This window comes from Eubalaena glacialis, chromosome 15 (assembly GCF_028564815.1).
Source record: "Eubalaena glacialis isolate mEubGla1 chromosome 15, mEubGla1.1.hap2.+ XY, whole genome shotgun sequence".
In the NCBI taxonomy this organism is placed as follows: domain Eukaryota; kingdom Metazoa; phylum Chordata; class Mammalia; order Artiodactyla; family Balaenidae; genus Eubalaena; species Eubalaena glacialis.
Window position 1 is genome coordinate 73,976,668 of NC_083730.1, and position 27,691 is coordinate 74,004,358.

At 38.1% G+C, this 27,691-nt stretch overlaps 2 pseudogenes; one reads left to right on the forward strand and one right to left on the reverse strand.

Moving 5' to 3' along the window:
* Positions 1–6,963: 6,963 nt before the first annotated feature.
* LOC133075187 (heterogeneous nuclear ribonucleoprotein A1-like) lies at positions 6,964–12,483 on the forward strand (annotated as a pseudogene).
* A 3,066-nt stretch (positions 12,484–15,549) lies between these two features.
* The window catches only part of LOC133075869 (solute carrier family 5 member 4-like), a 77,077-nt pseudogene continuing 64,935 nt past the window's right edge, over positions 15,550–27,691 (reverse strand).

The following is a 27,691-nucleotide window of genomic DNA, read 5'->3' on the forward strand; positions in this document are numbered from 1 at the left end:
CTTGATGGGATCCCTGTCCTGGGTGTTTGCTCTTTGAAGGAGGGACCTGGACATGGCAGTACTAACGCCAAAGGGAGGGACCTAGGCTCCAGCCTCAGGCCAGTGGGGAAAGCAGATAATTCCGAGTCAAGGGGATTTTCTCGTTTTCTTAAAAGTGTCCATTGTCAGTTCTTTGTGTTGAGATTTCATTCATTTTGGCATTTCCTGTGCCTGGACTGTCTTAGCCACTCAGTAATGTTTGTGGACTGAATGAATGATGTGGGTATTTGTTAATAAATGCTTGCTTTACTTTTGGTTAACCTTATGGCTGCACAGAGTACACACTCTGGTGACTATAATGAATTGGGGTGCATTTTTCAGAGGCTCCTCTTCCTCATGGTGCTGATATTGACATACAGGCTTAGTAACTGACTCAGTGTCACAAAATAGAGCACATATGCCTCTTGGGGGCATCTGTCATCTCAAAGCAGCCGCACTCTCCTGAAACACTGAAACTTTTAGCCGGAGATCCTCCTCCCTGTGAGTCCATGTGACCACAGCTCTTCCTTTCTTAGGTGTCTTGATTGGTGGTCATCCATTGACCAAGTTTGGGGTGGGTGGTCTCTGTTCCAGGTGGTAGCACTCAACACTTTTATTTCTTGTTTTACCTGTTTCCTAGGGAGAAAATTTTTTAATTAAAATTAAATTTAATTAATTTATTTCTTTTAGTTCCACCTGTGGAATCTTAATAATATTGTAATATAATCCTGTGGAAGTCATGATGTTAGTACTGACAGATTTCAGGCTAGCTTAGAAAAGAGCTGAGAGTGGTTCCTTGGGTATAAAAATGGTTCAACAGGTAAAGAATGGCTTCTTCTTGTGAAAGGAAAAGAAAATATTTGATGTGCCCTCATATTCCCCTTAAGCTAGGCAGAGAACAGGGAAAAGTGGAGAATTTCACATGGCTAGTATTACTCAGAGTACTCAGTTTTGTGGGGAGTTTGTGATATTTTTGAGCTTTGAGAGGCTAAAGGAGAGGACTGAAAGCTAGTGGATGGAGCAGCATAAAGTATCTAGATTGTCCTAGATTCTGTTTCTGACCTTGTCAATGATTCACTATGTATATTGTGGTAAATTATTTTGTCTCAACTCTGTATTTTTCTCTTTGAAAAATGGGGACTTTGGTGCTCATAGCATCTACCTACCTCCTCTGGGTGTGACGAGGTCACTTTGAAAAGAGAATGAGCGATACATACATGAAAGATGCCAAGCAGATGTAATATTAAGCTGCATTTAGTCCCGTACATTAAAATTTATTACTTTGGTAAAAAATAAAAACATTAAAAAACCATAACATCCTGATTTCCTGTTTTCTAGAGATTCTAGACAAATACTGACCTTGTCTGTGGTGAGCATTTGTTGGTACAAGATATGGATTAGGAAGCAGGAGCCAGGACAGTTGAGAATAGAATCTAACAACTTGAACAATTCAACAAGTAGCAAAGTTTGGAGATGATTTCAACTTGAAAACCGCTAGTAAACATGAGGTGAGTAATTCTACCTTCAATGCACAATGTCCCATTAGAACAGACTGAACCACTTGGGTAACCAGGGCCCAGTAAGTGATAAACTGTACTAGAATAATTTCAGGGATGCAGGAAAGAGCTATTCTTTTCCTCAGATGGAAGGTGTGTGTTATGGTGCAGAGTGATTGCTCATTAATGCTAGTTTTTAGAACTGAAAAACCATGCCCTGTCAGGAAGAAAGCGTCTTTAAGTATGGATGACCATTTTAAAAGGAATCTCTCAAAATGAGAAGATAAAGCTCCTTCTCTGTAGAGTGATGTTGGTCCTGGGGCCTTTGACATACCTGGGAGCATTTCTTACTTCCATATAACTGAGTCAGGCATTGGTGTATACATGAAAAAATTTCTACCTCTGAAACTCACTAGAACCCACTTTTTCCTAGTACTGAAATCACCATTTCCTAAAAGATATGCTACAGCTTGTTCTGCTTCACAAAGGCAAACCTTGGGAGAAAAACATGTGTGTGCTTAGTTGCAGGAGAGAGATTTTTTTAACATTACCCCCAACTCAGCCCGAAGAGTACTCCTTCTAACCTCCAAGTTGGATTTCGGTGAACCAAGTTGTTTGAATGAGGTGCCATTGCATTGATGGGTTGGTGGGGATGGAATTAGGGAGATGTGGGTGAGGTTAATGGGGCAGCATTATTTGACTGGCTCTGGAGGATTCAGGTGAGTGTTGTTCAGTCCCCGAGTTCCACATTGCATCCCTGACCCAGCCGGCTTTTTGTGTCAGAGGAGCTTCTGCTCTTCTATGAGGGCTCTTCCAAGACTCCCAGGACATGGATAATGATGCTTTCTGGTTCTAGGGCACCCCCAGCTTGAGAGAAGTTGGTCCTTGAGTGGACCTGCATTCCTAGATCACACTCAAAGGCCAAATTGTCAAACTAAACACTAGATATTTCAGATTGGAGAAAATTCAAATTAGAATGCTGGTGCTTCGCTTTATTTTCTGATAGTCCAGGAGTCAAGGTGCCTGAGTCCTGGGAGCAGCAGATGCTTTCTCATTCACTCTTTGTTGAAAACCTCTGTGATCCAGCCACCCAAAGGCGCTGCCCCACCTGCCTTCCCTCACCCTCAGGCCCTATATGTTCAGTTTGTAATTCTATTTCCTTTTGCTGCATGACATCCACTTTAGATTATTTTTTCCACAGGAACCCATGACTTGGAAATCCATAAGATGCAGAACTAACTTTACCTGTGCTATAAGCTTAATTGTGTTCTCTTCTCCCACCCATTCATTTGTTAAAGTCTAACCCCCCCAGTACCTCAGAATGTGACTGTTATTTGGACATAGGCTCCCTAAAATGGTAATTAAGTTAAAATGAGATTACTAGGGTGGGACCTAATCCAATATGACTGATGTTTTTATAAGAGGAGATCAGGATGCAGGTACACACAGAGGGAAGACCATGGGAAGACACAGGGAGAAGACTGCCCATCTATAAGCCAAGGAGAGGCCTCTGAAGAAACCAGCCCTGCTGACACCTTGATCTTGGACTTCCAGCCTGCAGAACTGTGAGAAAATAAAGTTTTGCTGTTTAAGCCACCCAGTCTGTGGTACTTCGTTATGGCAGCCCTAGCAAACTAATATAATCTGTAAGGGAATTAGATCCTGTTCTGCGTTTTCTTAGATTCTGTATTTGTCAGTTTGATAGGCATTTATCACAGGGTCAAGTATATTAACTATATTTTCCTATTTTCTGTACTTTGATGCTCTGGCATTTGGAGGCCTTGCAGACTGGGGAGAGATGGCAAAGTGCTTGTTCCGGATCACATCTGTCATAAACTGACCAACCAATCATGTCTATACACCAGCCACCTCCTTATCTAACTCTCACACACCAAGGCAATATTTCCTCTGTCCTAAATCATCCCAGGGCCAGGTACTTGGCAATTAGAGACCACCTCAGTAGCCCAAAGCGCACCAGAATTACTCATACCGGCCAATCCTAAGTTGTTTACCTGCCCTGCCTTGCCTTTCCTGCAGAAACCCCAATAAAGTCTGTGGCCTAGGCCTTCCTCTTGCTTCTTTCTGCCTTTTGACTGACAGTGGTGCTTCCCCCTGTGGCCCTGCATGGCATGCAGTGCCCTCCTCTCTGGGATCTGTGACTATAATAAACTTCTGCCTTTCAAGCCTGGTTCTCTTCTCCTGTGGCTGCACCAAATTCACCATACCATACCCCACACCTACATTATTAGAACAGATCCACTTCTCATAGCTGTCTCAAAGGTCTATAGGGCACCATCACACAGACTCTTGATCAGGAATTGCATTTCCATTTCCTTAAAAGACTATCTGTCTTCTTCTCAACCTTCCTTCTTCTTAACCCTCTCTTCTTCTTCACCCTCTCTTCTTCTTCTCTGTCTCCGTTCTTGTCTCCTCAGTAGTCATTCACCTGGTCCAGCCATCTTGCAGACTCCATTTTTTTCTACTCAGTGAACCCAACATCACTTTTCATCACTTTCTGACCCCTCTTGAAGCCAGGAACACACCTATGGCCCCACAAAGCTAAGTTGATTCAACTTGCTTCAGCAAGGGAGGCATTCAAGCAGAAGTGCAGCTTCTCACCAAATGAAGAGATAGAGTTACCATGGGATTTGGAGGAAGTGTGGAGTTTAGGGAAAATTTAGGTGAGACTGTGTTTGGCTCAAAGTAAAACAGAGAGAGTGTGTAAAGGGGTTAATATACAGGCTGGTCTAAGAAACAGGCCCAGGGTTCCTGTTATCTTGGAAATTCAAAGTTAAGATAAATGTGGAATGTTATGTCTGAAGACCCCTTATCTGAAGCTCTGCGCATGGGTTGGAAAGTGAGGCTGTTTCTCTGTTAGTGACCCGTGTGACTCAGAGCCATCAGGCAAGAGTGAGCTATTTCATTCTCACTGGTATCGTTTCAAATAGCCAAGCTTCTCAGTCTATGATTTTAGAGAACAAGTTTTCACACCATGTCCACGATGTTAGTTAGCACAAGCTGTTTTTACAGGCTTACATTCCTTGTCTCTCATTCTCACACCACAACTCTGACTGCTCCAGGGCTGGGGTCCTGACGTCTGAGTTCCAGTTTGTTAATATTGCACTATACTATCTACCCAAAGATATTGAAAAGGGAAATTTAACTTGTTGAAACAGAATACTTGGAAGATGGGCTAAATAGCAGAATGGACAGAACTGACCTTAGTGGATGGAAATATGAAGCCCATGAATTATCCTAAAATGTACTAAAAAGAGGCAAAGTGATAGAAACTGTGAAATAAAATTCAGAAGACATGGACCCAGGAAGGCCAACACTCATCTCGCTGAAGTTCCAGAAAGAGAGTAGTGAGGAAGTAATACAAAAAATAGCAAGCAGTTGGTAGGTAGACTATTCCAAGAATTCCTGCGAATCAACAAGGAAAAGATAGCAGGAAACTATTAGGGAAAAAGGACAAAGAATATAAAAAGTCTTCAAAGAAAAAGAAATCAGGAGGAGATCATAAAAACGATGATGTCTGCAATACGGTGGAGTAGGCCACTCCAAACTCTCATCCTCCAATAGAAACATTGAAAAATGAGCAGAATGGGGACATATGTATATGTATAACTGATTCACTTTGTTATAAAGCAGAAACTAACACACCACTGTAAAGCAATTATACTCCAGTAAAGATGTTTAAAAAAAAAGAAAGAAAAATGAGCAGAAACTGTCAGAACCAATTTTGTGAGAATTATGGAAAATGATTTATAAAAGTTTATAGCAACCAAACAAGCATGGAATCAAGAAAAAGTCACTACAAAATGGTAGGAAGACTTTGTGGCAATCTTACTGCCCTTCCCTTAACCTCTCGCTGTGTGGTGGCAGTCTTAAAGCAGCACCAGTCATAAATTGGCACTAGTCTTAAAGTAGGGGTAGCTCATGTCCCCAGTGTGGAACCATTTCCCTAGTTCCAGAGGGAGCAGAGCAGACCACGTTCACAAATTATTGTGTGTGCCCCTTCTAACCTGTCTGGGGGGCTACCTGAAGGACTGACACTAGGTGCAGCTCTGTTTCACCTAACTCTGAACTCAGACTGGAAAAGCTTGAAAACACTGCAAGCCAAACTTGCAAAGACTCTTGTGTTGTCAAAACGCAACAGACTGCCTAAGGCAAAATCTGGGGAAAGCGTCTCTGGGAAATTAAGACATCCAAAAACAACCGTATATACTGGGGAATTTAGAAAGCCATATTTATGACCAGGGTAAGACACCTGCTTAGAAAAGACCTGAGAAGACCCTAAGCTTTCACTTTGGTCAGATCCAGTGCAAGCCTGGCTAGGAGTTGAAGGAGGCCCCCAGCACAGTCAATTTTAAAAGACTGGGAGAGCTTCTGTCACTCAAGGAAATCTCTATCAAAACAGCAGCTGAACAGAAGCTAAGGAACAAAGACTTCTGTGGCCACATCAATAAAGAATATGGCCATTGCAATAATAGTTTGGGGAAGTCACTAAACAAACGGACTTCTGCATCCCTCAACATCTAATAAAAGAGTAAACTCCAGGGAGAGGAAGAATTTGATTTTCAGGGTTACCACAGTATAATAGTCGTATGTCCAGTTTTGTAAAAAAAAAAAAATTACAAGACATATAAAGCAACAGGCCCATTCCAAGGGAAAAAAAGACAGAAACTTTCCCTGAGGAAGTCCATACTTTGAAATTATAGATAAAAGCTTTAAAACAACTGCCTTAAATATAGTCAAAGAGGTAAAGGAAAACATGGACCAAAAAAACCCCAGAACAAAACAGAACAAAAAACTAAAGGAAAATAATGTGTGACCAAAGTGAGAATATCAATTAAGTGACAGGAATTATAAAAAGAAACCAAATGAAAGTTTTGGAGCTGAAAAGCACAATAGCCAAAATAAAAATTTCACTAGAAAGGTTCAACATCACATTTGAGTGGGCAGAAGAAAGAGTCAGTAAACTTGAATTGGGACAGTTGAAATTGTCAAGTATGAGGAACAGAAAGAAAAAAGAATGAAGAAAAGTGAACAGAGAAGGGAAAAAGAGCGACATCATTGAGATAGTGAAGTAGGAGACAGCAGCCTCCAGTTCCCTCGCAAAGATCAACAATTAAACAGTTATTCACAAACAAAAACAGTTTTGGAGAGCTCTGGAGTACACTTAAAAAACTTTAGCAACATGGTGGGACAAAGACCCTGAGAATAACTGCACAAAAAGGGAAGGAAGAACAGCTTCATTTTGCCTATATAAATGTATCCCCCAAAGCCAGCATTGCTCAGTGCTGAGGGATATCCCCAGCTAGGAAGAGTTCCCTCCCTGGGAAAGGGAGAGTTGGGTGAGCTACCAGCTTCCTCAGCCTTTGAGGGCACTGCATGATTGAACCACTTTGAGTTCACCCCATCCAGAAACCAGCAGAGCTGAGCCATGATGGCTAGGAACAATGAAGAGGCTACCAGTTTCAGCGACACTGTCGGGAAAACAGTGGTGGTTCCCAGTGACATGCTCTGCAGACCACCCCAGCAGCTTTCCCCACTGAAGAAACCAACGGCCAACATAGCTGCCTCAGACTCCTGCAGATTTCACCGGTTTTCCCCCACAGGTATCTGTGTTCGCTGATGCCAGCCACCTGAGTCTCCCCCAGCTCTCCCCCTCACCCCTGAGGGAATCCAGGACCCACACTGGCAGCCTTCTCAGTCTTCTGTGGCTGTGTGTGAGTTCAAGACACTAGCATAGATCCCTGCAGCTGACCCCCACCTAAGTGTGTGTGCTTGGGGATAGCCCCTCCAGCTGTGCACTTGCATGCCACTGGCCTGATGCCCATCACCTACCTCCATTGCCATATGTGCATCCATTGGCAAGATCCTGCAGCTACGGAAGTGCATGCTGACAGGGCCCCCCAGATCATTGTGAGCCTGGATCGGCCCTATTTCCTATCACTAGCCTGTATCACCAGACTCCCCTGCAGCTAGCCCCTCCAGCTGTGCAACTTTATACACTTAACCTATCTCCCAACATGAGCTTCTACTTCCATGTGACTGTGGCAAGACCTAGCAGCCATGGTAGAGTATGCTGGTAGTCAGGGCCCTGCCTGGATTTTACTTTTAATATAAATGGATTAAATTTGCCAATCAAAAGGCACAGAATGGCTGAATGGACTAAAAAAAGACCCAACTATATGCTGCCTACAGGAGACTCACTTTAACTTCAAGGACACACATAGGCTCAAAGTGAAGGGATGGGAAAAGGTATTCCATGCAAATGGGAATCAAAATGGAGCAGCTATATTTATATCAGACAACTAGATTTCAAGTCAAAAACCATGACAAGATAAAAAGAGGGTCACTATATAATGATAAATGGGTAAATTCATCAAAAAGACATAACAATTGTAAATACATATACTCCCAACATCAGAGTGCCTAAATATATTAAGCAAATACTAACAGATCTGAAGGAGTAACAGACAGTAATACGGTAATAGTAGAGGAATTCAGCATCCCACTTTCAACAATGGATAGGTCATCCAGACCAGAAATCAGTACGGAAACACTGTACTTGAACAATGGTTTAGACCGAATGTACTTAACAGACATATATAGAACATTCCATCCAACAGCAGCAGAATACCCATTCTTCTCAAGCACATATGGAACATTCTCCAGGATAGATCATGCTAGGTCAAAAACAAGTTTCAGCAAATTTAAAAATATTGAGATTATACCAAATATCTTTTCTGACCACAATGGTATGAAACTAGAAATCAATAACAGGAGTAAAATTGGAAAACTCACAAATATGTGGAAATTAAATAACATACTCCTAAGCAACCAATGGGTCAAAGATGAAATCAAAATGGAAATTGAAAAATCTTAAAACAAATAAAAATGGAAACACACACCAAAACTAATGGGATGCAGCAAAAGCAGTGCTAAGAGGGAAGTTTATAGCAATAAATGCTTACATTAAAAAAGGAAATATTTCAAATAAACAACCTAACCTTATACCTCAAGCAACTACAAGAACAAACTAAGAACCAAACAACAAACTAAGCCCAAAGTTAGCAGAAGGAAGGCAGTAACAAAGATCAGAGCAGAAATAAATGAAATAGGGAATAGAAAAACAGTAGAAAATATCAACAGAATTGTGTTGTGTTTTTTGAAAAGATAAACAAAATTGACAAATCTTTAGCTAAACTTACCAAGAAAAAAAGAGCGAGGACTCAAATAAATAAAATGATAACTGAAACAGGAGACATTACAACTGATGCCACAGAAATACAAAGGATTATACAAGAATACTATGAACAATTATACACTAACAAATTGGACAACCTAGAAAAAATGGATAAATTCCTAGAAACATACAACCTACTAAGGATGAGTTATTTGTTATTGGTAACAAGTAAAAAGATTGAATGATAACAAGTAAGGAAATTGAATCAGTAATCAAAAACCTCTCAACAAAGAAAGGCCCAGGATCAGATGGCTTTACAGGTGAATTTCACCAAACATTTAAAGAAGAATTAATGCCAATTCTTCTGAAACTCTTACAAAAAATTAAAGAGAAGGGAACACTCCCAAACTCATTTTAAGAGGTCAGCATTACCCAGACACCAAAGCCAGATAAAGATACTACAAGAAAAGAAAAATACAGGCTAATATTCTTGATGAACATAATATGCAAAAATTCTCAACAAAATATTCAATACTAGCACACCAAATTCAACAGCACATTAAAAGGATCATACACCTGATCAAATGGATTTATCCCTGTGATGCATATGTTTCAACATATACAAAACAGCTTTCTGCCCATGGACAGCGCAGAGTAAGCATAGTTAAAGTCCTCACCTGCCCCACTCCACTGCCATCATGTCTTAAAACAGAGTCTCCCAAAGAGCCCAAACAGCTGCAGAAGCTCTTCACTGGAGGTTTGAGCTTTGAAACAACTGATGAGAGTCTGAGGAGCATTCTGAGCAATGCGGAACGCTCACAGACTGTGTGGTAATGAGGGATCCAAACACCAAGTGCTCCAGAGGCTTCGGGTTTGCCACATATGCCGCTGTGGAGGAGGTGGATGCAGCCATGAATTCAAGGCCACACAATGTGGATGGAAGAGTTGTGGAACCAAAGAGGGCTGTCCCAAGAGAAGATTCTCAAAGACCTGGTGCCCACTTACTGTGAAAAAGATTTTTGTTGGTGGCATTAAAGAAGACACTGAAGAATATCACCTAAGAGATTATTTTGAACAGTATGGGAAAATTAAAGTGATTGAAATCATGATTGACTGAGGCAGTGGCAAAAAGAGAGGCTTTGCTTTTGTAACCTTTGACGATCATGACTCTGTAGACAAGATTGTCATTCAGAAATAACACGCTGTGAATGGTCACAATTGTGAAGTAAGGAAAGCCCTATCTAAGCAAGAGATAGCTAGTGCTTCATCCAGCCAAAGAGGTCGAAGTGGTTCTGGAAACTTCAGTGTTGGTCGTCGAGGTGGTTTTGGTGGGAATAATAACTTTGGTCGTGAAGGAAACTTCAGTGGTCGAGGTGGCTTTGCTGGCAGCTGTGGTGGTGGTGGATATGGTGGCAGTGGGGATGCTTTGTATGCATATTTTTATATGATTATGATATTTTCCTTTCATTCTATTAATGTGGTGTATCACATTTATTTGTTTGCTTGTTTGGAAAGGAAGAAGTAAAAATGTCTCTTTGCTGATGACATGATCTTGTATATAGAAAATCCAAAAGACTTCACCAAAAAACTGTTAGACCTAATAAATGAATTCAGTAAAGCTTAAGGTTACAAAACTAAAGAATGAAAATCAGTTGCATTTGTACACACCAACAATGAACTATCTGAAAAAGAAATAAAGAAAGCAATCCCTTTTACAATAGCATCAAAACCAATAAAATACTTAGAAATAAATTTACCCATGGGAGTGAAAAATCGATATGCCAAAAACTGTAAGACATTGATGAAAGAAATTGAAGATGACACAAATAAATGGAAAGGTATCCTGTGGTTCATGGAGTGGAAGAGTTAACATTTTGAAAATGTCCATACTACCCAAAGCCATCTATAGGTTTGCTGCAATCCCTATCAAAATTCTGATGACATTTTTCACATCAATAGAAAAAGACAATGCTAAAATTCATATGGAACTACAAAAGACCCCAAATAGCCAAACAATTTTGAAAAACAAAAATAACCAATCTTGAGGCATCACATTTCCTGATTTCAAGCTCTATATATTACAAAGCTATAGTAATTAAAACAGTATAGTGCTGGTTAAAAACAGACACATAGACCTATGGAAAATGATCAAGAGTCCAGAAATAAACCCATATATATAGGGTCAACTAATATCTGACAAGGGAGCCAAGAACACTCAATGGGGGAAACGATAGTCCCTTCAATAAGTGGTGTTGGGAAAACTGGATATCCACGTGGAAAAGAATGAAATTGGACCCCTATCTTATGCCACTCACGAAAACTAACTCAAAATGGATTAAGACTTAAACATACGACCTGAAACTATAAAACTCCTAGAAGAAAATGGAAAAAGCTCCTTCACGTTGGTCTTGGTAACTTTTTGGGGGGCTATGATACCTAAAGCACAAACAACAAAAGCAAAAGTGGGACTACATCAAACTAAAAATCTTCTGCACAGCAAAAGAAACAGTCAACAAAATGAAAAGACAACCTACGGAATGGGAGAAAATATTTGCAAACTACACATCTGATAAGGGGTTAACACAGGTTTCCCCTGCTATCCAAAAGTAGAGTGTTCCTATGAAAGCTTTCATAAGGCAAAATGGAAGAAATATCTGCACTCCCATTATTCACGATAATCAAGACACGGAAACAAACTAAGACATGGAAACATCCATTGATGGATAAATGGATAAAGAAAATGTGGTGTATATATATATGCACGTATGTATGTGTGTGTGTGTGTATATATATATAATGGAATATTATTCAGACATAAAAAAGGAAACCCTCCTATTTGCTACAACATGGATGGATATTGAGAGCATTATGCTAAATAAAAGAAGTCAGAGAAAGACAAATAGTGGATGATCTCACTTATTCGCAGAATCTAAGGACATTGAACTTGTAGAAACAGAGAGTAGAATGGAGGCTGCCAGTGGTGAGGGGTGGGGGAAATGGGGAGATATTTGTCAAAGGGTACAAACTTCCAGTTATAAGATGAACAAGTTCTGGGGATTCTAATGTACAGCATGGTGACTGTAGTTAACATACTATATTGTTTAGTTGAAAGTTGCTATGAGAGTAGAGATTTAATGTTTTCTCCATAACGACAACAAAAAGGTAATTACGAGGTGAAGGATGTGTTAACTAATGTTACTGTGGTAAACATTATATAATATACATGTGTATCAAATAATAATATTGTACGCCTTAAACTTACACAATGTTGTATGTCAATTCTATCTCAATAAAGTTGGAAAAAAAGTTTTCAGTTTTTATGTAGTTAATTCATTATTTTTTCTCTTATGATTATTTTGTGTGTCCTCTCTACAAAGGCGTCAGCTATTCCAAGGACATGAAGATATTCTTTTATAATTTTTCTAGAATCCTTATGATTTTAGCATTTATATTTAGGGCTGTGACACAAATCAATTACTTTTTGCATATAATGTGAGGCAAAGTTCAATATTTCCAAACAGTAATTCAGTGATTCATTTAAAGAAAAAAATCCTTATTAACTCAATAACAATTTTGGTAAAATTTAGCACCTGTTTGTGATTTTAAAACCACCTCTTGGTAAATTAGGAGTTAAAAGGAACTTCCTAAACCTGATAAAAAAATTTTTTTAAATTAAATAATTCTTAATGGTTTCATAATAGAAGTTCTCCATATAAATCCGGGATAAACAAACATCATACATCAAAGGAGGAATCCTCTTGGAATAACTTGTGAGGCTAGATTCTTTGGACATGTGCTTATCGGCCATTCTAGACTATATTCTAGATTATAAGAGTTACATCACATGCAGAGAAGCCTAAGTCTGTCCCTTACTTTCCAGATGCAACAGTCAGGCTTGTTTGTCTTTTTCTCATTTATTTATGGGAGCTCTTTTTTTTTTATGTCACAATATCTTTTTGGCTCCATGTTTTAACTTCTGTTTGGACTACCTTTTGATATAAAAAATGTCAATAGTTTATTTAAATAGGTATTTTCATCTTTTGTGGTTTCTCAGTCTCCTGTTTTGCTTAAGAATGTCTCCCACTGTAAACTGCTAGATAGAAAAGTAGAAAAAACTCATAAATAGGCAACTCACTGAAGTTAAAATAGATGATTAATTAGAGCTTCTATAAGATTTTTCACCAATCAGATTAGCAATTTTTGAAAAATCGACAACTTTTAATGCTACTAAGCTCACAGGGGAACAGGTCTATTTGTTCCCTGTTGTTGGTAGGAATGTGAATTGCCTCAACTTTTGGGGAAGTAATCTGTCAGTATCTTAAAAATATAAATAAATGTATCCATGGCTCAGTTATAGCACTTTGAGGATTCTACCCTGTAGAACTAAAGCCATCAGTGGGGATCTATGCAACATTATTTGTGGTGGCAAAAAATATTTGAACAGCCAGAATATCCATCTAAAGAGGAATTGCTAAGGAAAACAAATACGTCTAGTATTATAAATTATTAGGTAGAAATTGAAATGAATTCATGTGATCTACATTAGCTGGGCTTAATGACGTCCACCATTCACTATAAAAGAGAAAAGTAAATTGTAAAATAATGTAGAATTTGAGTATATTCTTCAAAACAAAACCAAATAATGACAACAAAACCGCAAAAGGACAAACCACTGAAAGTAATTCACAAAACCCAGAAACTATAGGTAAAAGATGAAACAATTTGACTAAATAAAAATTAAGGCTTCTCAACTGACAAGGGATTAATCTCCAAAATATACAAATGCTCTTGTAGCTCAGTATCAAAAAGCAAACAACCCAATCAAAAAATGGGCAGAAGATCTAAATAGACATTTCTCCAAAGAAGATATACAGATTGCCAAAAGCACATGAAAATATGCTCAACATCACTAATTATTAGAGAAATGCAAATCAAAACTACAATGAGGTATCACCTGACAGTGGTCAAAATGGCCATCATCAAAAAATCTACAAGCAATAAACGCTGGAGAGGGTGTGGAGAAAAGGGAACCCTCCTACACTGTTGGTGGGAATGTCAATTGGTATAGCCCCTATGGAGAACAGTATGGAGCTTCCTTAAAAAACTATAAATAGAGCTACTGTATGATCCAGAAATCCCACTCCTGTACATATATCTGGAGAAAACCATAATTTGAAAAGATACGCACCACAATGTTCATTGCAGCACTATTTACAACAGCCAGGACATGGAAGCAACCTAAATATCCATCGACGGATAAAAGGATAAAGAGAATGTGGTACATATATACAATGGAATATTACTAAGCCATAAAAAAGAACAAAATAATGCCATTTGCAGTGACATGGATGGACCTAGAGATTGTCATATCAAGTGAAGTAAGCCAAAGACAAATATGATACCACTTCTATGTGGAATCTAAAAAAATGGTACAAATGAACTTATTTACAAAACAGAAATAGAGTCACAGATGTAGAAAACAAACTTACGGTTACCAAGGGGGAAAGGGGGGGAGGAATAAATTGGGAGATTGGGATTGACATACACACTACTATATATAAAATAGATAACTAATAAGAACCTACTGTGTAGAACAGGGAACTCTACTCAATACTTTGTAATGACCTATATGGGAAAAGAATCTAAAAAAGAGTGGATATATGTATAACTGATTCACTCTGCTGTACGGCAGAAACTAACACAACATTGTGAATCAACTATACTCCAATAAAAATTAATTTTAAAAATTAAGGCTTCTGTACAACAAAAAACAACATAAAGTTAAAAGTCAAGACACAGACTTCAAGAAAAATATTTGAAATTTATATGCAAGTAATAAAAAACATAGATTATCTAAAGAATGTCTATTAATGAATTAGGAAATTGGTAAATATATCAGGAAATTTACAGAAAAAATATGAATAAGTAGAAAATATACGTAAGTATATACAATCTCACTAATAAGTGGAGAAAGCCCAATTTCAAAAATGAAATTATTTTCAATCTTTAAGTTGACAAACATTAATTAGTATTTATGTTACTCTGTAATTAAGGATATGAGTAAATAGGAACTTTCATACAGTGATGGTGAAAATATAAATTGGTGAATCCTTTTTGGAACACAAATTTTTAATTTTTATCAAAATATTAAATGCTCATACCCATTGACTCAGTATTCTATTTGTTAGGCATCAAACATTAAGGAAAATAAAGCTATGTAATGTGCCAAAAGGTGAATATACAGGTATATTAGTCAAATATTGTAGATAATAGCAAATAATTGAAACCAATGTGAATGTTTCCCAGTAGAAACATGGTCAAATTATGGTAAATGATTTTATGGAATAATGTGCAACTAAAAAGAATGAGGGATACCTATATGTACTGATAGGTGAAGATCTCCAAGATAAATTTTATATGGAAAATCCAGTCACAGAACACCACATAATGTCAAAATAAAACAAATACAGAGAAAGACATATATTCAAGTAACAATGCAAATAAAGAATTAATGTTAATATAGAAAATTAGATTGTGTAATTATTGCACAACTCTGTGACTATTCTAAAATAGACTTAATTGTACACTTTAAATAGATTATGTGAATTATATTTTTTAAGAAGTAGTCTAAAAATCAAGAAAAATATAATTAGACTACTTTAGAAAATAGTCTAAAAATCATGGTAATTCCCTGGTGGTCCAGTGGCTAGGACTCAGCACTTTCACTGCCAGGGCCCGGGTTCGATCCCTGGTTGGGGAACTAAGATCCCACAAGCTGCGCGGTGTGGCCAAATTAAAAAAAAAAAAGTAGTCAAAAATCAATGGCTTGATATGCTAACATTTAAATGGTGAGGGATGGCTTTATTTGAGATATAAGCTAATAATATCCAGTAAATTCATAAACATATTTACAACTTGAATTTTCAGCTCACCTCCCCTCAACTATTAGGAAGTATTTCTATTTTCACTGAGATCAATGAAGGGGAGACAGGAGGGGAAGTTCACTTTTACAGATGAGGAGGTTACTATGTGAGGCAGAGCTGGGAGAGGCATTCCTTCTAAGGAAATCTCTGGAAATTGCAGAAAGCAAGTGTAAGGTAGGGCAATCTGCCTGGTGAGCTATAAAAAAAATTTAGACACAGAGCTTCCAGTTTATGTACACATAGAGTCAACTCACTGGCTTTCTAAATTATCAACTGTTTCTTTTTCTTTATTGACACAAAGGAACAACAAAAGCTAAAAACCAGGTCTATAGTCATCTCATTCAATAAAATTACCAACTGCTTATCTGCCTTTCCAACACAAAAAACTATAGAAGTGGAAAATCAATAAAATTATCCTTTGCTTAAATATTCTAGTAACTCAGATAGAGTTCAGGCAAAATAGCCATGGACAAAGACTGCCATTGCCAGGAGGATGATGGCATTGATGTTCACTACAGTCCTCCATAAGGGCTTCTCAGATGTGTCAGCTTCTTCTTCTGGGCTTCTTCCACCTCTTTGCTCAGCTTGGGGCCTTTCCTCTGCAAACCACAGAACAAGTCCTAAGCCTTCCTGAGACATCCATGAGTTTCCTCAGGACTATCTGAAATGAAGAAATGAACAAATGATCACAAAACATGCGAAATAAAATTCCTGTCAATGTAGTACAGGTGGTTGTAAAGAATGATTATAGCCACTTCTAAGTGTTAGAGGAATCCCTGAGAAAAAGCTGGCAAACAGATCCATGGATAGATGGTGGATGGATGGACAGACAGACTGACAGACAAGTGGATGAAGGGATGGATTTTATATGTAATAAATTGTCTTGGTTGTTGGGAAAGTGATATTTCAAAGTTTAAGTTTACCATAAATCTAAGAGCTTTTTCAGAAGCCGAATTTCATGGAATTAAAACAAAAAACGAAAAACCTAAACAAAGCCAGGTACATAGAGTTTCTATGTGAAAACCAAATGTAAACCAGGTATTACCTTCGTCAACACCATCATCAGCTTCTTCGTGTCTTTCCTCTTCTGAATCTAAATCACTTCGTTCCTCTGTACTGTTCCGAAGAGCCCAGCACAGGCAATACCGCTAACCAGAGACCAGAGACAAGCACATTAGTGATAGGCAAGTGTTTACAATAACGTAATGATACATTTGTTAATTGTATAGTGCAAAAAATCGAACAGCACAGAAAAGTATCGATAACAAAGAAAAGATCTTCCACCACGCTCACCCACGAAAACAACACTTACCATTTAAAATTATTTGTTAAAATTTTTCTGGTAGTTATTAAAAATCATCAATAATACGTTTAAAACCCCTATTTCTGGATTTACAATTTCATAAATTCGAAGATTTATCTAATTTTTGCTAGACTCTGGCTTCACTCATTGTCCCTATCACTCAACTATTACAGGCTTTCAGTTTGTTGAGCGGTTACTTTTTCAATTTTTAAAATATCTCAAACTCTCTCTGGATCCATCATGTTTAGATAGTATTTGTGTGCTATTATTAAGTTCTGATAGCAATTTATACCCTTACACGTTCCTTTTCCAACCTCCAAACTTCTCTCAGCACTTTTATTTTAAAACAGTTAAGCTTTATAGAATTTTAATTGCTTTCTGTGAATATATTTAAGATTTCCATGCTTACTGTTGATTAAAATTTTTGAAAATAAATGGCTAGCATTTATGCTATGATGTAATTTTCTGTGTGCCATACATCCAAGAAGTGATTGGACACATGAATAAATACCAGCTCTAGGTCATTCTAAGGAAATTGTTCCAAGTGTCAAATGAGTTTTTTAAATGATAATCCATCATCTGCTCAAAGTCATGCTTAATTTTAACTGTCCTCATATTTGGCTCGTGACTTTCTTGTTATTAGAATTTGTAATTGGCTTTCTTATTTGTTGTTGACATACACTCATATGCTTCCACCCTATCACTACGATTCCTAACAGCTTCATATAAGGTTCGTAATCATAGTATTATTTTAGTATAAAAAGCCATTTTCTTTGCAAAAACTCTCCTATTGGGGCTCCTTGAATTCCTGTTCTAACTTGGATTAGGTGCTTTCTAGTCTTGCTGAAAACCTATCATCCTGAGATTTTTCTTTACTTCACTGCTAGGTTAGGTCCACACACTCACTATTCACAACTTTCTCCAAAATGACTACTGATTTTTATCAGTTCATTTTGAAAGTTAAAACCTCACAGTATATTACTGAAACAACAACATAAACTAGATAAATGGTCTCATTGGTCCTTCAAATTCTTTTTCTAAATGTGAATAAATAAATGATGGTCATATCTATTGTCATGAAAGTGTTTAACATTTACATTTATTTCTTTTAAAACTATGAGGTGTCTTCTAGTGTTCTTTCATATATTCAGCATAAATATTTAGTTTTAAGTCCTGGTGACCTGTCTTTGTTAAAGTAATTTGAACCACCCTGTGCTTCAAGTTTCTACATCCACAGTCTACTGGGCATTCCTCGAGGAAATATGCAAGTATGTATTGCTTCAAAGATTGAGTGATAAATGCAAAACATATAAAAGTTATAAACATTAGTAATAAATTCAAACCATATCAGTATACAAGAAATATTTAAATTAAAAAATGACTAATATTTGCTGGTCCTCAATGGTGCCTTCCGCCACAGATACCTCTTATTAAAAGTTTCCAGTGTACATGGTTTAGGATTTTTTTCTATGCTTAGACAAACATATATACACCTCCATGTATTTTATTTTGAAAAGTGATATTATTCAATACTATATTGTTCTGCAAGTGTTTTTCCCACTTAACCATATCATGGGACATTAAAAAAAAAAAAAAGAGCTCCTCAGGTTCTTGAACAGCTACATACAGTCAATGTAGTTTTATTGTGTACCCATTCCACTAGCAATGGAAATTTGGATTGTCTCCATCTTTTTCTATTAGAGACCTTTTGCAGAGAAAAATCTTTATATATACATATAAATTTATAATATATATAAATTCATACTTGTACAAGTATTTCTATATAATAAATTCCTAAAAGTGGGATTGTTGAATCACAGAGTATGAGCATTTTAAAACAGATAAATATTGCCCAACTGCCTTCTTACAAATTATAAAACTCATATACTCACCAACAGTTTTGGAGAGTGGGCATCTCCCCACCTCCTGACCAATACTGGACATTATTCATATTAAATCTTCTTACCAATTTGAAAGACCAAAAAATTCATCTTGTTCTATTTTTCTTTTTCCTGCTCCCTGGTATCATGTGCTTTTAAAAAAAGAAATCTCTGTGCCAGTATTTGTGCTTATATTAAATTCTACTCACTCCCAAACAGGCCCAGCCCAGATGACAGCTCTGCTGTGAAGTCTTCCCCAGTCTCTTAGGCAACACTAATTACTGTCTTCCTGGTATCCTATAACAGACGTATAGATTTACCTCCCAACTGTATTGTGAGGTTTTTTTTGAAAATGAAGCCCATTTTATAATCCCTTATTTCTTAATTCATTCGTGCTTTGCACATACTAGGTACAAATTGTTGTTTTGTGGAATGACTGGATGATAATATCTTAGGTTCCTTCCAGCTCTAGTGGTCCTATGATTCCATTGCATGGGCCCTGGACACCAGTCGAAGCTTTAGAAGGCAAAGAATTCTTTTAAAATGAACACATTTATTACTCATTACTCACATATACATCAGGAATGGGTTTTGTTAACAGGGAAATTCCCAGGATGACCAGTATGGAAACAAAAAAGAGAATGAGGGCAAAGTACAGATAGTGTACTCCACAGATGACTTGGGGGCAGTGACTGGCAGCCAGGCAACTCCCTGTTCCATAAGCAAACTCTGCGATCATACGAATGAGGCCGTTCACAAATCCAATAATTAGACCCCAGAAGGCTCCCTGAGAAACAAGAATAAAATTATTGTACTTCGAAAAGATGAGACACTCATTCGAGTAAGTCATAATTATCATCCTGTCTGCTTTCTCCACTAAGGGCCAACAAATGGCTAACCTTGACCACAAGGTTATCAAAGCAGGGAAAAGTTGAAAATATGCGTGTCCCCAGTGTGCTGTCACTCTCTGTGGTTCTGAAATATCATTCCACTGTTGATTCTCCAACTCCAGGACACTACTGCCTGACCCAAACTGAAGTTTTCTTTGAGTTTGATTTTATATATAGATTTTAAAACTTGTGATTTATTTTGGAGAGTAAACATAACTATGCTTTATGTTACACAATTTAAAGAGTTGGTATTAGTTTGACAGCTCTATCACGTTTTTGACAATTAAAAGCATTTATTTTCTCTGAGAAGTTGGTGGGAGTAGAAACACGTATCCCTGTTCCCCTGATCAAGATGTTATGTTTAGGGATGAAATTGAGTTATCTGTATTGAGGTGGATGGACCTAGAGTCTGTCATACAGAGTGAAGTAAGTCAGAAAGAGAAAAACAAATACCGTATGCTAACACATATATATGGAATCTAAAAAAAAAAAAAAAAAAAAAGGTCGTGAAGAACCTAAGGGCAAGACGGGAATAAAGACGCAGACCTACTAGAGAATGGACTTGAGGACATGGGGAGGGAGAAGGGTAAGCTGGGACAAAGTGAGAGAGTGGTAGTGTATATATGGACATATATACACTACCAAATGTAAAATAGCTAGCTAGTGGGAAGCAGCCGCATAGCACAGGGAGATCAGCTCAGTGCTTTGTGACCAGCTAGAAGGGTGGGATAGGGAGGGGGGGAGGGAGGGAGACACAAGAGGGAAGAGACATGGAGATGTGTATATGTATAACTGATTCACTTTGTTGTAAAGCAGAAACTAACACACCATTGTAAAGCAATTATACTCCAATAAAAATGTTTAAAAAAAATGTTTAGGGAAAACAGTATTGCATAGAGATTAAGAGTATGAGCTTTGGATGGAGGAAGACCTTAGTCTGAATCCCAAGATCCCACTTACTAATATTAAGTAACATATGTAAAGCACATATGTACTAACCTCTCTGCACCTGTTCCTCATTTGAAAATTATGATTATAAGGCTAATACCTGGGAACAAGTAAGCGATTAAATGTAAGTGGTCCATAATAGTCAATCAATTATATACATCATAATATAAACATATTTTGAATCTTTATGAATGTGGTAGATTTTCTTCTAAGTACTTCATGTTTTAAAAATCTTTTTTAATCCTCACAGCAATCTTTTAAGGTAAGCACTGTGATTATCTTAATTTTACAGAAAGTCAAATGGTTTGATTAAGATCAAAAAGATATTAAGTGGTAGAGCCAGGATTGGACCCTGGCACTCTTACTCCAAAACTTGTGTTTCTCAGCTCTGTGCCAAGGATGTATACACTATGTTGTAAGATATATAAAGACTACACTATGAGTGTGCACTATGTATCAACACACTTTAGTGAGAATCAGGAATTATGGCTGACCACAACTGAAACTGAGATGGGCCTTGAGCTGTATATACAGGGTGGAAAGAATGCATTTTTTCACCAGTGAATGAAATAACTTTTTCTCACTCCAGCAGGGGAAAAGTTTCCCAATCTTCACTTACCTGTTCATTGACTCTTTTACAGAAGATGGCAAGCAGGAAGACAGCTGCAATTGGAGGCCCAAGGTAGCTAGAAATGGATTCTATGTAATGGAACAGTTGTCCATTTTGAGTAACCTGTACTAATGGGACCCACACAATGCTGATTACAATTAATAGCATGATAAATAGCCTGGGAAGAAAACAAAATGATTTAAATATTAAACAAAAGCTTATTGGTACTTCCATTATGCTTTAGTTCTTGAATTCATTCTGTGGCCATTCATTGATTTTCCAAATAAAATCAAGCTCCTTGACCTCACATGAAGCCATACTGTGCCTAGTGATTATCTGTTAGTAAAATTCTAATAAAGCAATTGCTTATCTATAATTAGTCATAATATCTTCAACTATGAGATTAAATATTCAGATGTCAGCAGTTGATAAATCTGTACTGTGATTTATGCAATATATCAATTAAAAATGCAACACACTATTTCTGTTAATAAGCAATTATTTGCATGATAAAGAAAGCAGACTCCTATTTTGGTCTTTTTTCCTAGCTTGAGAGAAATTGTCAGTTTGCATAGATTAGAATTAAAACACCCTCTATTGCAGAATGCTTAGTGAATTGGCCAGAAATGCTAATTTGTGCATTTTACTACTTGAGTACTTTGACAGGTAGAAAAAATTAGTTAAAATATTGATAAGCAGTAAAAACCTATTAGAGGCTCCTGGGGTCCAGGGGTCATGACTGATTAAATTTTCTAAACTCCACAAGATTCTTAGGCTTGTTGTGTAAGTAAGCAAACAAACATAATTTACTGGACTTTCTGTAAAAGGTTATCACTACTCTGTGCTCACCTGAAACAGAGAGCTGGGGATTGGGAGAAGAGTGGGGCAAGCATTTGGGCAGGAGACTGAGGCCAAGTATCTCATTTAATCTTTACAAAACCTCTGCAACCTTGCAGTAACTAAATGTGATAAACCGTGGGAAGTCTGAGCATGATGCCTAGAACACAGTAAGGATTCAATAGATAACACCACTATTCTAGTTATCATCATTGGAAAGCAAATCACATGCCTCCCTTGCTCTCTTATCTTTGATTGATTTCTATCACACATGGAATGAAATCCAGTCTTGTTATGGCTTAAACGGCCCTGCATGACCTCACCTCCCTTTACCTTTCTGACTGTGTTTCCTATCTCTCCCAGCTGCACCTCACGTGCCAACCTCACCCCTTGTGGTCCTCACACACACCACACACATGACTGTTGTTAAGAATGCAGCACTTACTGTTCTGTCCACACAGAGCCATGCAACTCACTCCCACACTTCTTACAGGGTTGTGCTCAAATGTTACCTCCTCAAGAGTGGACTTCCTGAGCATCTGTCTTAAGTAGCCACCAGCCTTTAATCCTGTTTTGCTTTTCTACCTAACACTTTTTGTTATCAGGTATAGAATATATTTATTAATTGTTTACCGTCCCCACAAAGGCATAAATCCCACAAAGCGGGAAATTATTTTTCACATATATGTCCTTTTTTCACATTTGTATTCTGGGATATAGTAGACATTTAATAATAGAGAGAAAAAGAAAAACTCATTAATTTATCATTGAAACTTAAAGGAGACTGATGCCCAAGACCATATTCTTCTTAGTGGACCACTGCATCTTGGGCCTGATGAATTCTAGTCCAATATTTTCTCCACCACAACAGCACAGATATCTTATTTTTCTTCCTCTCCTTTGTCCAGAGTCAAGATCTGGACTATGTAAGCCCTTGGAATTTTCCCCTCAAGTGCTTAATTTACTAAAGCAACTGTAACTGTATTCAACAATGCACAATCTTTTAAACAGGTGGTCAGTTTCTCCTGACACCCCATTTCTTAATGAATGCAGTTGATAAACTCCTCTGTAGTAGTGTGTGGATGGTTTAATCTGTTACTTCCTTCATGTGATATTCATGGAAACTTCTAGAGACAATACATTAGTCTATCAGAGTAAGCGGGAAGTTTATGTCCCATGAAAAACACTGATAGAGTTTTATGAAGATGTGGTTGGGAGATGGTGTGAGGAGAGGAAGAAATAAGAAACAGAGGCATTTGGAAGTCTGGAAAAAGCAACTATTTCATTTAAAATATGGCCCCAAATTTTGTATCTAGAAAGATAAAGTTGGATTAAATGTCCTCTAATGTCTCTCTCCCCCACGCTAGAACTCTACGACTAGTTTACTGAAGCCAAAGATGAGGAGGCTCTTGTTCATTTCTATATCTGCATTTTTCCAGAGAAATTTTAGGCAGAAACAAGGAATGTTTCACCGTCCAGCTATAAGGAGCTCTTTCTCTGATGCCTGCTTCCTAATCTTGGTGTAGAGATCAATGGTGAAGAGGGTGCTGGCGTTACTGAAGATGAGATCAGGGAGCTCATGAGAGAGGCCAACATGACCGACAGCATCAGGCCGCGCAACCCTGGGGCTTGGAGAGGGTGCAGTCACTAGTTAGAAATTGGACACCGTGATCTACGAGGGCCTTGCCAAACCAGAGTTGTTCAAAGATAAAGTGTCACCTGGAACATTCACTGACTGGTGTGCTTGTCGACACACGTCATCACATGGCATTTCCTGCGTATTTCCTGGTGATTCGAGAATCCAGCATAGAATTTTAGTTATAAATATAAATTTAGAGATCATCTGAAAGAGAGGAAACAGTGTTCTACCATCTTTCTTTGGGGAGGAACTCTTGTCTTCCTGAACGTTAGGGAACTGGAGAGGGAAAAGCCTAGTAGGAGGTTCTGTTGAAGAAGTCTTTGGTGGGCAAAGCAGAGTTTTGAAATATTGTGGCAACTTCACCCTTCAGTTCCCTCTACCTATTAGTAATGCCCCATAGACCTCCCAAAGTCTGGAAGGGAGTGGATGGGTGATGTCACTTGTGGTCATGCTCCCTTCCTCCTGACAATGCTCACGTGGGTCAGGGAAGAGAAAGGTCACAGAAGTGTTAGCCAGTCTTTGATGGGTCTAAGGTACAAGGTCACCTGGTCACTACTGAGCCCCTTACCCTACTCTGTTTTTGTTCACCACAGATCACCTTCTAGCATCCTAATAACTTACTTATTTCACGTTTTCTATCTCATGAAACTGGAATGTGAGTTTTAAGGGATAGGGGATTTTGTGCCTACTTCACTGAAGTTTTCTGAGCACGCAGTGTCTGGCACATAGTAGGCACTGAATAAACAGTGGTAAGTTAAATAGATTGAGGTCTATTATTTGGGTATCACTGGTCTAAAGAAAGCAGGATGAATAGTTAACCTCTAGTCCTCTGAATTTATAAGTTTATTGCTATGAAACTCTTTTATTGATAAATCCATCATTGATGGATTGCCTTGATCATAGTCTTGAATCCAGAGGAGTTCTTCTAATAGGAATTATGTTTGTTTCATTTCTGTATTCCCCAGGCCAAGAACAGGGCTGGTAGCCTATGGAATGTGCTCAAGAGAGGTCTGATGAAGACAATGGCATTAATGGATGTAAGAATTATGAAGGATTATACCATAACACTTTCTCATGACCCATCTATAGACCTGACCTCTGAGGCAGTCCCAGCACAAAGATTTTTTTTCCAGCTTTATCAAGGTATGATTGACAAATAAAAATTGTATGTATTTAAGGTGTACAACATGATGTGAAATGGTTACCAGTCAGGCTAATTAACATATCCATTACCTCACACAGTCACCATATTCTTGTTTTGTGGTGATACTTGAGCTCTATTCTCTTAGCAAATTTCAAGTAAGTAATACATTATTATTAACTGTAGTTTCTATGCTGTATATTAGGTCTCCAGAACTTATTCATCTGATAACAGAAAGTTGGTACCCTTTGACCACCATCTTCCCATTATGCCCCCACACCCCTCCCCTCCAGCCCCTGGCAACCACCCTTCTACTCTCTGCTTCTAGAAGTTAGACTTCTTTAGATTCCACACATAAGTGATGTCATGCAGTATTTGTCCTTAGGTGCCTGGCTTATTTCACTCAGTGTAATATCCTCCAGCTTCATCTATGTTGTTGCAAGTGGCAGGATTTCCTTCTTTTTTTAAGGCTGAATACTTACCCCTTATCTACACCTCTATCTATCTACCTACCTACCTACGTATCTATCTATCCATCTCTACCTAGCATCACATTTTCTTTATCCAGTCATCTGAGCATGGACATTTTCTTACTGTTGGGCACCAGATCCATCACCAGCGTTGGGTAAGCATAGTTAGAGCAGCCGACTTAAGTCCCACAGATTTTCACACATTCAGAAGGTACAACACAGGCCACCTTCTCTGAGGGGGGATTCAGATAAGTGGGTTCAGTGAGTGGGGCCCAAACAGGTAAGATCTACCACCTCTGGACATAGAGACAAGTCATAAGATCATGGGTGAGAGGAATAACATTTGCCTGGAAATTAGATTCAACTTTGAACTCCACACTATGGATTTGCTCCCTTTTTGCCTAGAATATGACTTCCTAAGTATCTCACACCTGTAGCTCCCTGTGCACTGACCTAAGGAGCAGGGTTCTTCTTTGGGATGTGGCCCAGTTAGAGCATTAGAGCAAACAGAGGGAGCGGATCCATTCTCCAACGGAGCTGCAAGAGCATAAATCCTCCAAGGAGCACAGAACTCCAGAGATGAAACCATCCCCCACCCCCCGACCACAACACCTAGGAAGTTGGTCTTGTGTCCAGTCACCTAGTCCAGTGTTTTTGCACCTATGCCTAAGAAGAAGTGTCACCTGTTATGGTTGCTGGGGTGACTGCCCCATGTGGGATTGTGGGATGATGTCTTACTTCACTGTGGCATTTGCACAATATCTTGGTGATTTTTTTTTTTTTTTTTGCTTAAACAATATTATGACAGCAGACAGAAAAACTTGATAAAAAACCCTACCCAGAATGCCAATACCTTAGCACTTTAGCTTCTTTTAGTTTTTCAATATTCCTCTCTAATCCTTTTCCACCAAGAAATATATTTTTTTTGCATAACTATGGTAATTGTTGAGGTAATATTTTGTAGTCTGCTTTTTACTTTTAACATAATAACTTCAGCATTTTCCTAAGTTTTGAGATAGTCTTCAGTCTCTTGTGTGCAATTTTCTATAAAGAGGGATACAATAATTTCTTTGGCCATTCCCTACTTGTTGGATATCTATCTACACTTTCTTTACTATTATAGACAACACTGTAAAGTTGCAGTTAAGAACAAAGAAACATTTTATTCCTGCTGTGCAGGGGAGTCATTTCAATTTAACACCACACCACATGGAAACACTAGCTCTGAAATAAACATCATTAAAATAAATCAAAACAAAAAAATAAGGGTGGGTGGGGATTGAAGCACAAGGAATACCTAGGAGGAGCCATTTACAATAAAATGTATCATTTGAAAAAAAAAAAGGTGATTTTCATTTTAACAAGATTTTAGCTAAATAACTGATGCCCAGTTGAGAAAACATGAAGTGGATTCAGTGTTATATGATGGATTTCCCCACTAGAAACCAGAGGCCTTGATTAGCCAAAAAATATTCAGCTATATTTCTCTCACCCTTCATAATAAAGAGTTGATTTTTTAGGAAGATTTTCAACATCAGTAGTTACTCTCAGCTGACTCAGAAGTTAGAGTACCCAAACAACCCAATTCCAAAGCAATGAAGGTCAGTCCAGTTCTCCAACCATCTTGGAAGAACGAAGAAGTGACAGTGAATCTCACAGACTTTCCCAGTCAGAAATGTCTTGGACTCAACCATCACAGCTCACTCAACTTATGTTTTCCCAGTTTACCTCATCCTCCTGCATTATCCTCTAGACTAGCTTAAATCCAAGCCACTCATGAAAACAGGACTCACAAGCTCAAATATCTGCAAGGAGACAGGCACACAGTACAAAAGAAATAAGAGAACAGAATGTCAAGTATGCCAAAATTTCCTGCTTCTAGCCCTCTGTACAAGCTGTTCTCTCCACTCTGGATTCTGTTTTTACTTTCACATGTAATGGGTTTTCTACTTTATCAAAATTTTGATATATCTTAAAACCACTACTCAAATTCAAGCATAATAAAAAGAGAATTTACGGATTCATGACTTTCCTGTGTACAGGATGTGGCTGATCATCCCTGGCATCACCATGAGAAACATGGGCAGCAGCTTCAGGTACCCACACATGACGCAGGTGGACTTCACGTGAGACATGTCCTTGCCCGACAGGCAGCACTGCAAAATAACCTGCCAGGGAAACACGATGTAGTCACGAAAAATCCAGAGGATGACTTCAAAGAAGGGGAGTGCCTCTTTTCAGAATTAATGTTACAATAAGAAATAGGGTCATGACTAGCGAAAAATAATGGGCTTCAGAGTAAAATCAGAACTTGAATCCTTGCTCCTCTTACATGAGTGTT